This window comes from Pelophylax lessonae (genome assembly GCF_965119305.1).
Source record: "Pelophylax lessonae genome assembly, chromosome: 9".
In the NCBI taxonomy this organism is placed as follows: Eukaryota; Metazoa; Chordata; class Amphibia; order Anura; family Ranidae; genus Pelophylax; species Pelophylax lessonae.
Genome location: NC_138776.1, coordinates 230029665 through 230041856, shown reverse-complemented (window position 1 = coordinate 230041856; position 12192 = coordinate 230029665).

The window sequence follows — 12192 nt, the reverse complement described above, 5'->3', positions numbered from 1 at the left end:
CAGAACATTACACTTCTATTCGTTTGGGTGGACAGTTGTCCTCTAGGTTCAATCTCACCAGGGGCACGAGACAGGGCTGCCCTCTTTCTCCAGCCTTGTTTGCCATTGCCATGGAGCCGGTGGCGGAGGCCCTCCTCATTTCCCCGCATGTCAGGGGCCTGCGGATTGCCGGGCTGGAGGAGAGGGTGGCCCTGTATGCGGACGACCTCCTGCTGTTCCTGAACGATGCTGACTCTTCCCTCCGGGGGGCGCTGCTCGTTCTGAACACCTTCTCCAAGGTGACCGGGTTGAGGGTCAACTGGTCTAAGTCGCAGCTGTTGGCGATTGAGCAGGGGGCCAGACACTCGGCACTGCCGGATGTCTTGTTGCAATGGGTGGAGGACATGGTTTACCTGGGGGGTGCGGGTGTCTCGGGACGTCAACGCCTTTATTTTGCTTAATCTGGACCCGGTGGTCGCCGCAGTTAGGGCAAGATTGAAGGCACTCCCCGCAGTGGATACCTAAGTCATTTTTCACAGCACTGAATAAGCTATTTCTTTCTTGTGGGGGTCGTGCCCGCCTAGGTATAAATTCTCCACCCTTATGCGCCCCCTTTCCCAGGGGGGGCTGGCTTTTCCGGATTGTCACAAATACTTCCTAGCATCTCAACTAGTCAGGGCCGTTTGGTGGCTGAATCCTGACCTTTACAACTCAGCGGTCGCGGTGGAGGCAGCGGTGCTCGGATCTGTGGAAGCACTCACTCACATGCTTTTTAGGGGCCCCAAGGCCCCACACGGGCTCACTACCTCCATGTCTATGGTATTGCGAGCCTGGAAACTCGGGTTGCAGCTCCAGGGTTATCCGGGCACGGCTGTCTCCCCCAATGCGCCTCAGTGGCACAATCCTGCATTGCCGCATCTCTACATCCTTCCTGACCCGGTGGTGTGGACTAAATTTAACTTAAAGAAACTCTCGGATGTGTCGCCCGATCTCACCTTCCCTCCATTGTCCCACTTTGTTGATACGTTTAATGTCCCGCCATCCCTAGTGTTCAGATACCTGCAGTTCTCTCATGCCTTCAGAGCCCAGTTCCCGCCCAATAGTTCTCAGCTGGTGCAACCGGACCTGGAACGGGTTCTGCGACACGATTGCTCGGAGCGAGCGGTGTCGGTTCTGTACGCGCACCTTCTCCGGGTCCGCTCTCCGGAACTCTCTGGCCTCTATGAGCGTTGGGCCCGGGACATTCCGGACTTGGACTCGGAGGATTGGATCAATGTGTGGGAGGTCCCCTTTAAGATGTTGGTCTCTCTTAGGGACAGACTCATTCAATTTAAAATAGTCCATAGAGCCTATCTCACCCCATACCGTCTCCACAAGATGCATGTCTCTCATTCCCCGGAGTGCTGGCGGTGCGGCCAGGTTCCGGGGGACTTCTTTCACATATTCTGGACCTGCCCCCATCTCTCTGACTTTTGGTCCGGGGTGCTCCAACTGATTGAAAAGGTATCTCAAATTAAACTTGACCCCAGCCCAAGGATTTGCATATTGGGTTTGCTTGATGACCTGGTGCCCCGGGTGGCAGATCGGACGTTGCTGGGTCTCCTGCTTTATTATGCCAGGAAGTCCATTGTTTTGCACTGGCGACGACGATCTCCACCCATGGTACTGCAATGGAAGATACTGGTGAACTCGGTACTTCCTCTTTACAAAGACATGTATACGCACAGAGGCATGACAGGGTGTGGAAGAGGTGGCTCTCCGATCCCTCCACGGCCGCGAGCGGCTGATGCGGGCCTCGCCCTAGGGCGTCCGGGGACGCTCGCGTCGGTCTACTTTGAGGTGCCCCCCCCTGTGCCTCTGCAGCATATCTTGTCTCTGGATGGCCCCCTGTGCAGAAAACGGGTTCCATGGGATAGAGGTGTTTGCCCTTTATGTTGCATTTGCTGCTGATGTTTCCCATTTGGACCCCTGCGTGGGTACCGTGCCTTAATGTCTGTAATGCCTAGTAGTTTGGGTCAGTGTGGACCCTAGCACCGTGGTTAGTTTCTGTTGTTCTGTTGTTTTGTTCTTTCTGTTGAAAATTCAATAAAAAAGATTAAAAAAAAAAAAAAATATTCTGTTATATTCAGATATATTAATGCAACAGCAATACATTTCCAGAAGTTGAATTTATTCCTTCTTCCCATTTATTTTCTATTTATTCCTGGAGATTACACGGAGAACAGGAAACTTAACACTTTATACAAGAAACAAAGTAACCAGTTTCAATTGTTCATATTTATAAAGCATTATTGTGAAAAGGAAACAAAGACACATCTTCAGACATTTCACAGGCTGAGCGGACCTGATGGGAGACATGCTGAAAAGGGGGCAGGGTTCAGTCATTTATTACACTGCAGAGATTTAAGCCCCAGCTCTATTTCGGACACTTTTTGTTTACAAGTTAAAACCAGTATTTTTTCCTAGAAAACTACTTAGAACCCCCAAACATTATATACATTTTTTTAGCAAAGACTCTGGAGAATAAAATGTCGGTTGTTGCAATATTTTTTGTCAAGCGGTATTTGCGCAGCGGTCTTTAAGGTCCGGTTCACACTTATGCGATGCGGGAAGGCTGCGAATCTGCAGCCTGTTCCCACATCGCACACGCACCCCCGGCAGTTCACACTGCCATATGCGATACGCTGGGGGTGTCAATGTAATCTTAACGACACCCCCAGTTTGATCGCATATCGCAGTGCGATCTTGCAGTTCGCACAGGATCGAATCGCACAAGTGTGAACCGCTGTGCGATCCGATCCTGATGCGGCTGCCAAAAAGGGTCCCTGTGCGTGTTTGCTGCAGGTGCGGTGCGAATTTAGCCATACAAAGTGTATGGCTAAACTCGCACCGCACAGCCGATCGCATGTAATGAAGGAGCAGTGCGCTCCGACATTACATGCGAACCCCGCACTCGCATCAGTGTGAACCGGGGCTTAAACGCCATTTTTTTTAAAAAAATTTTAAAAATCACTTTTCACTGCATTTAAAAAATACTAAACAGTAAAGTTAGCCCATTTTTTTTTTGTATATTGTGAAAGATGATGTCACGCCGAGTAAATATGTTACGGTTTTAAATCGCGCACACCCGTGGGATGGTGACAAACTACGGTCAATAGAGATCTCAATAGGCGACGCTTTACATTTTTTTAATGGTTACCAGTTTAGAGTTAGAGCGTAGCTCTTTTTTTTAAATTATTGCTCATGCTCTGGCGATCGCGGCGATACCTAACATGTGTGGTTTGAACAGCGATTTCATTTGCGGCTCGACTTCCGTATACGTTTTTTTTTTTGTGCGCGAGCTAACGGTGATGGGGGCGGCTAATTTTTTTTTTTCCTATTTATTTATTTTTTTAATTTTATTTTATTACAGGTTTTTAAAAAAAAAAAAAAAACTGATCACTTTTATTGCTGTCACAAGCAATGTATACATCCCTTGTGACACCAATATGCAGTGACAGGTACTCTTTATGGAGGGATCGAGGGTCTAAAAGACCCTAGACCCCTCCACTACACTTCCATGTATGCAAAACGCCGAAAACGGGTGCTCGGGGCTCCCGTGGGAAGGGAGCCCCGAGCAAAGTCACGGAAGGCGGCGGGAAGGGGGGACGTCCCCTCCAGCTCACACGGGTAACGATCGACCATCATCCCGGTATAACACCGCAAAGTTAGCCGACGTACCCCTACGTCACTTTGCGGTAAGTGGTTAAAAGCTTTTAAATATTTTACTGAATGGAAACAGATGTAATTTATCCAGTGGCGGCCCGTGCATAGGGGGCGCCAGGGCGCCGCCCCCCTAAAAAAAAAAGGAAAAAAAAAAAAAAAGACAAAAAAAAACAATAAAGTTAGGAAAAAAAAATAATTGGGTTCGCCGGCCTGACCGGCTTATGTGGTGGCTAAAGGGGGGGGTGGGGTTTACGACCCAGAAGAGGCGCCGATTGGCTGCCTTCTGGGGCGTAACCTGGGTGCAGAAAAGAGCGCTTGGCCACCCCCACCTGGCTGTGATTGGTCCAGACTCCAGCCTGGACCAATCACAGAAGGACATCATCTGGTCACGTGACGCGTGGGGCGGTGCACTGCCCCGGCGTCACGATCACCGACACCGCTTCCGCCTTCCGGGTTCCATTCCTTCCCGGGCCGCGGCTGAGAGAAGATAGAAGACTCCCGAGTCCCATCCGCTCAGAGCACTCGCCGACGCTGAGTCGGCGCCTGACCAGGAGGACCAGTGCAGGACCAGGAGGAGACCAGGAGTCGGATCAGGTGGCGGCGGCGGGCCTTCTTCGTGGACGGACGGCAGACAGCATTCAGATCCAGGCCTCAGGTCGGAAGAGAGAGAAGAGTCCAGCCCTGTGCAGCAGCCCGGTAAGTCCTCAGTCGTCCTCCTCCTCCTCAGGCCTCTGTCCACTCACAAAAAAATGCATGCCTTGCCATTGCCATCCATGCCATTGCCATCCATGCCATTGCCAGCCATCCATCCATGCCATCCATCCATGCCATTGCCATCCATCCATGCCATTGCCATCCATCCATGCCATTGCCATCCATGCCATTGCCTGCCATCCATGCCATTGCCATCCATGCCATTGCCAGCCATCCATCCATGCCATTGCCATCCATGCCATTGCCAGCCATCCATGCCATTGCCATCCATGCCATTGCCAGCCATCCATCCATGCCATTGCCATCCATGCCATTGCCATCCATCCATGCCATTGCCATCCATGCCATTGCCAGCCATCCATCCATGCCATCCATCCATGCCATTGCCATCCATCCATGCCATTGCCATCCATGCCATTGCCATCCATGCCATTGCCATCCATCCATGCCATTGCCATCCATGCCATTGCCATCCATCCATGCCATTGCCATCCATCCATCCATGCCTTTGCCATCCATCCATGCCATTGCCATCCATGCCATTGCCATCCATGCCATTGCCATCCATTGCCTGCCATCCATGCCATGCCATTGCCATCCATTGCCTGCCATCCATGCCATGCCATTGCCTGCCATCCATGCCATGCCATTGCCTGCCATCCATGCCATGCCATTGCCTGCCATCCATGCCATGCCATTGCCATCCATTGCCTGCCATCCATGTCATTGCCATCCATTGCCTGCCATCCATGCCATGCCATTGCCATCCATTGCCTGCCATCCATGCCATGCCATTGCCATCCATGCCATGCCATTGCCATCCATTGCCTGCCATCCATGCCATTGCCATCCATTGCCTGCCATCCATGCCATTGCCATCCATTGCCTGCCATCCATGCCATTGCCATCCATTGCCTGCCATGCCATCCATGATGATAATGATATCTGCTGCAGATATCATCATCATGGATGGATGGATGGATGGACGGACCCAGGCCAGAACAGGTAGGTACAGGCAGGTCACGGTGCAAGATTTATCAAGTTACCCAGGCCGGGCCCAGACCAGAGTGTGCAGATATCATTATATATATCATCATGATATCCATCCATCCATGATGATATATATAATTATATCTGCACACTCTGGTCTGGGCCTGGCTTGGGATATTATTCTTGCACCGTGACCTGCCTGTACCTACCTGTTCTGGCCTGGCCTGGGTCCATCCATCCATCCATCCATGATGATATATATAATGATATCTGCACACTCTGGTCTGGGCCCGGCCTGGGTAACTTGATAAATCTTGCACGGTGACCTGCCTGTACCTACCTGTTCTGGCCTGGCTTGGGTCCATTCATCCATGATGGATGGATAGACCCAGGCCAGAACAGGTAGGTACAGGCAGGACATGTATGCTGGTCACTACATTGAAAGGGACATGTACGCTGGTCACTACATTGAAAGGGGCATGTACGCTGGTCACTACATTGAAAGGGGCCTGTACGCTGGTCACTACATTGAAAGGGGGCATGTACGCTGGTCACTACATTGAAAGGGGGCATGTACGCTGGTCACTACATTGAAAGGGGCATGTACGCTGGTCACTACATTGAAAGGGACATGTATGCTGGTCACTACATTGAAAGGGACATGTAAGCTGGTCACTACATTGAAAGGGGGCATGTGCACTGGTCACTACATTGAAAGGGACATGTATGCTGGTCACTACATTTAAAGGGGGCATGTACGCTGGTCACTGCATTGAAAGGGACATGTATGCTGGTCACTGCATTGAAAGGGGCCTGTACGCTGGTCACTACATTGAAAGGGGGCATGTACGCTGGTCACTACATTGAAAGGGACATGTATGCTGGTCACTACATTGAAAGGGGCATGTATGCTGGTCACTGCATCGAAAGGGGCATGTATGCTGGTCACTACATTGAAAGGGGGCATGTACACTGGTCACTACATTGAAAGGGACATGTATGCTGGTCACTACATTGAAAGGGACATGTATGCTGGTCACTACATTGAAAGGGGGCATGCACACTGGTCACTACATTGAAAGGGGGCATGTACGCTGGTCACTACATTGAAAGGGGGCATGTACTGTGGGGTTAGTGCTAGGGGGGCTGTACTGTGGGATTAGTGCTAGGGGGCCTGTACTGTGGGGTTTGTGCTAGGGGGCCTGTACTGTGGGATTAGTGCTAGGGGGTCTGTACTGTGGGATTAGTGCTAGGGGGCCTGTACTGTGGGGTTTGTGCTAGGGGGCCTGTACTGTGGGGTTTGTGCTAGGGGGCCTGTACTGTGGGATTAGTGCTAGGGGGTCTGTACTGTGGGGTTTGTGCTAGGGGGCCTGTACTGTGGGGTTTGTGCTAGGGGGTCTGTACTGTGGGGTTAGTGCTAGGGGGTCTGTACTGTGGGGTTTGAGCTAGGGGGTCTGTACTGTGGGGTTTGTGCTAGGAGGCCTGTACTGTGGGATTAGTGCTGGCGGGGTCTGTACTGTGGGGTTTGTGCCACTCTCAGTCAGTGTATCCTATAATAGGGTGTCTCTCACAGTATATGCCATAATAGGGCCCCTGCTCCCTATTATGGGATATACTAGTACTGAGAGACCCCTTAATATGTGATATATTGGGAGAATTTGTTCACGCAAGCAAAATATAGGGGACAAAATGGGTGGAGTCTATAAGGGGTGGGGCTTCTGATAAATGGGAGGGGTCAAAATAGAAGGGCGGGGTCTTGCGCCCCCCCATCTTAAAACTTCACCAGCCGCCACTGAATTTATCAGAAGTGCAATATAATCTTTATCGATTCATTGTACATATGTATCTGGCAATGACATCATTGCTACATATTTCTACCAGAACTTTCACTTTTTTTCTAGAAATCTGTAACTGTTACATCTCTGAAAGAGGAAACATTAATCGGCCAGTTCCACGATCATATACAGATGTGATGATGAAACATGTAATACTTCTTATCCCATCCTATAGAAAGGTAGAGATCTATGAGAGAAGTCATCTCACTATCATGTTCTGTATGTAGCAGTGGGGGAGGGGATTCTGAGGACTTGGAATAAAAGAGAAGATATGGAAATGTTTTACATTATTCAATCATCTTCACATTCCATTTCTATTCATTCTGGACTAATCTGCTTACTGGAAGAAATGTGACATTAATATTTCTAACGTATTTATTATTCTTGGTTAGATAAACTGCCCGACAATTCAGAGGACGGATGATCGATGTTCCCGGAGGAAGAGATATCAGATTTTAGTGTCGGATTATTATATCTGAGATAATGTTCTATAGAATTCCGGCGGGAAATTTGAATTATAGAATGTGAAAATTGCACCAATCACAGTTCTGGGAGTTTTCTTTACATAATAAAATGTAGTTTTCTTATAAGGAGAGTGAAGGAGGATCTGAGATCTGTGTTCCTTCTCAGCTTGGGGATGTGTATTTGGTATTTAATATTGAAAGATTTAATGATCTTTAGATGAGAAGTGCTGTAGATCGATCAGACTGGGAGGAGAATGGATCGAACCTTCCTTCTATTCCCATCCTGATTCTAGATTTATTGCGGAGATCATCTCCACTTTCTGCCTCTATACATTCCCTATTCATCGCCTCGTACTGCACACACACCCAACTGTTCTACCAGGAATCACCACAAGGTGGCAGAGCTGAATAAACAATTATGCCGCACTCACACATTCTTACAATAAAACATCCTCCGCCTTACATTGTTACTTTATCTCAAATCACACATTGGGAAGATCGCGGAGCTTTTATCCCACAACACAATGGGGGAGAGAAGCAAGAGAAATGAAACATTGTATCTATTCAATCAGCCCAGCCAAATCTTTGTCTATTTGTATCTATTTTCATCATCAACAGCAGATTGATGTCCATAGATAAAGCCATAAGCTGTCTGATAGGTAAATGACACAAAATATGTACAAAGTATCAGCTACATACAAATCTGATCACAATATCACCTCGGACAGCACACAGTCCTTTATAGAAGTTAGAAGTAGGAAATTGTTCCTAAATCGTTGGACATGTTTAGCACCTTTACTAATATCTACACATTTATAGGTGAATAATTTACACATGATCTCCAATCCTGGAAAAAAAAAATTCCCATTATTCCCCAGTGTCTGAAGGTTTTTATACTTATATGTTTATAAGTTTATTACGGTGCACTGAGGGTGCAAGGGCGCCCCCCCCATCCATGCGTCCGGCCCCCTAATCTGCATGCAGGGGAGCCGAACGCATGGAGTTCAATGGGGCTTTTTTTTTTGGCATCACCTGATTAGAGCCAGAGGCTCTAATAGGGCGATGCAAAGGGTGGGCCCGGGGCGCAGAGCAGTGCGTCCCAAGCCCACCCATTGTGTGACAATAGTGAATGAAAATTTGCTATTGTCACACCGATCCTCCTCCCGGCCAATCAGGAAGCGCGTCCGAGGAGGAGGCGGGAGCAGGAGGACTGGAGGAGACGCGCCGCTGGGACTGAGGAGAAGCCAACACCGAGAGACTGATCAGAAGCCGCCCGCCCGCCGCTGCTGCTCCAGGTAAGTAAGGGGGCACGCATGCTGATCTCTGCATTGGGGGCATGTACGCTGCTCACTGCATTGAAGGGGGCACGCACGCTGATCTCTGCATTGGGGTAATGTATGCTGGTCACTGCATTGGGGGCACGCACGCTGATCTCTGTATTGGGGGCACGCACGCTGATCTCTGCTTTGGGGGAATGTATGCTGGTCACTGTATTGAGGGCATGTACGCTGGTCACTGCATTGGGGGCATGTACGCTGGTCACTGCATTGGGGGCATGTACGCTGGTCACTGCATTGGGGGCATGTATGCTGGTCACTGCATTGGGGGAATGTATGCTGGTCACTGCATTGAAGGGGCATGTACGCTGGTCTCTGCATTGAAAGGGGCATGTACGCTGGTCACTGCATTGAAGGGGGCATGTACGCTGGTCACTGCATTGAAAGGGGGCATGTACGCTGGTCACTGCATTGAAAGGGGGCATGTACGGTGGTCACTGCATTGAAAGGGGGCACGCTGGTCACTGCGCATTGAAAGGGGGCATGCTGGTCACTGTGCATTGAAAGGGGGAACGCTGGTCACTCTGCATTGAAAGGGGGCAAGCTGGTCACTCTGCATTGAAAGGGGGCAAGCTGGTCACTCTGCATTGAAAGGGGGCACGCTGGTCACTCTGCATTGAAAGGGGGCACGCTGGCCTCTCTGCATTGAAAGGGGGCACACTATACCTTATTTACTGGAGGCCCCTTTCACACCTCAAATTCACGCAATTTTTTACAGCATTTTTTGCCGCAAAGCAATGCCTATTACATTTTTCTGTTTGCGCCCCCCCCCCCCCCAAAAAAAAAAAATTTGATCAGCACCAGCTGAGTTTATATATATGTTTCATCCTCTATGAAGGCAGGATGAGCTCTGCAACTTTACCCTTGTAACGTGGATCCAGTAATTATCCCTTTCCTTGATAGCACGAATCCTCTGGTCCTTTCGCAGGCTTTGCAGAATCAGGGAGCCCATGCAACGTAAGTTTGAGGAGGCATGAGCTTCTGAGATCTCTGGGTCACTAAGGATGACATTGTCAGGAGCAACCTCTCCCCAACCATGTACAACTCCTGGGGTTTCTGGGGAATCAAAACCATCCCTTGAAGACTGCTGTATGCTATCCTCTATATCCATGCTGCCGCAATCCTCCTTCTCCTCCTGTGTGTTTTGTGTCCCTGCAGGGATATCTGCATAAAGGGGGCCATGTGAGGAAAGGAAGTCCTCCTCTTTCTCCCACTGTTTTGCCTCAAGTGCCCTGTCCATGATTCCACTCAGCGTGTGCTCCAGCAGGTAGACTAGAGGGATAGTGTCACTGATGCATGCATCTTCCCGGCTCACCATCCTTGTGGCCTCCTCAAATGGTGACAGGACGGTGCATGCATCCTTTATCAAAAGCCACTGGTGTGGCAAAAAAAGCCAAGATCCCCTGACCCTGTCCTTGTGCCATACTCACACAGGTACTCATTGATGGACCTCTGCTGCATGTGCAGCCACTGCAGCATTGCCAATGTTGAGTTCCACCTGGTGGGCATGTCACAAATGAGGCAGTTGGCGGGCAGGTTGAATTCCCGTTGAATGTCAGATAAGCGAGCACTGGCATTGTATAAACGCCAGAAATGGCCACAGATTTTTCTGGCCTGCCTCAGGAGATCTTTGAAGCCCGGATCAATAAACGCTGCACCACCAGATTTAGGACATGTGCCAAGTATGGAACATGTGTCAAGTGTCCCTGAAGGAGGGCGGAGAGAAGGTTGGTGCCATTGTTGCATACAATCGTTCCTGGTTTAAGCTGTCATGGTGTCAACCATCTCTGAGCCTGTTCCTGCAGAGCTGACAGAATCTCTGCCCCGGTGTGACTCCTATCCCCTAGACAGAGCAACTGAAGCACAGCATGGCATCTTTTAGCCTGACTGCTTGCGTAGACCCTTGAACGCTTAGGGAGTACTGCTGCTTCTGAGGACAATTGAGCAGAAGAGGACATGGAGGAAGAAGAAGAGGAGGAGGAGGTGGTGGAGTAACCAGATGTGGCAGAACCAGCACCAGCTTTTTGGAAGCTTTGGTGGTAAAACAAGCTCCAGCAATGAACCCTGTCCTGCATCCTTCCCAGCTGGCAGCGGAGTTACCCAGTGCACCGTGAAAGAAATGTAACGTCCTTGTCCATGCCTGCTGGACCAAGAGTCAGCAGTAATGTGCACCTTCCTGCTGACCACATTGTCCAAGGAGGTCAAAACACTACCTTCCACATGATGGTAAAGAGCCGGAATGGCCTTACGTGAAAAGAAATGCTTTTTTGGGATCTGCCACTGTGGTGCAGAGCATTCCACAAATTTTTCGAAAGGGAGCCGAGTCTACCAGATGAAAAGGCAGCAACTGTAATGCTAGCAATTTGGCCAAGCTAACATTAAGACGCTGAGCATGTGGATGGCTGGGACAGTATTTCTTTCTACAGTTCAGCAACTGGGGTAGTGAAATTTGCCTGCTGCTCAAATCAAGCGGTAGTGTACTGCTAGCAGATTGGGTGCAAGTCTCTGTTATACCTCATGCCTTCTCAAATACCTGCTGGTATTTGAGAAGGCATGAGGTATAGTAGGGTTAGAGATCGCAGATGAGGAGCAAGGTGATATATGCTTGTTTTCATCTGGTGCCTCTTTCAGGTGCTGTTGCCAACGGACTGCATGGCAGGTCGTCATATGTCTTGTCAAGCATGTGGTGCCCAAGTGGCTGGTGTTCTGGCCATGCTTGATCCGCTTTAGACAGATGCTGGTCTATTGCACAGGTGCTGAAAAAAGCCCACACTAATTAACTTTTTGGAGTCCGCAGGGATTTTACAGCACCCTGCACCTGTGGAGCTCTGTGCTGTGATGCAATAGGTTGGCTACTGCTAGGGCGGCCCCTGGAGCACATTCTGCCTCATTGGAGTTGTGCGTCCTCCTCATCCTCCCCCTCCTCCTCCTCCTCTTCCTCCTCCTCTATCCTGTCAGGCACCCAAGTACAGTCAGTGACCTCATCATCCCCTCCCTCCTTGTCACTGGAGCAAACTTGACAATATGCTTCAGCTGTGACAACATGACTGCTGGTTCTGTTGTCCGGCATTGTCACCCCCTCTCTCTAGGCTCACGTTTTTCCCTTCATTAACCTGGGAAACAACATCACAGCTTTCAAAATGCTGCGCATCCTCCAGGAGCATGTCA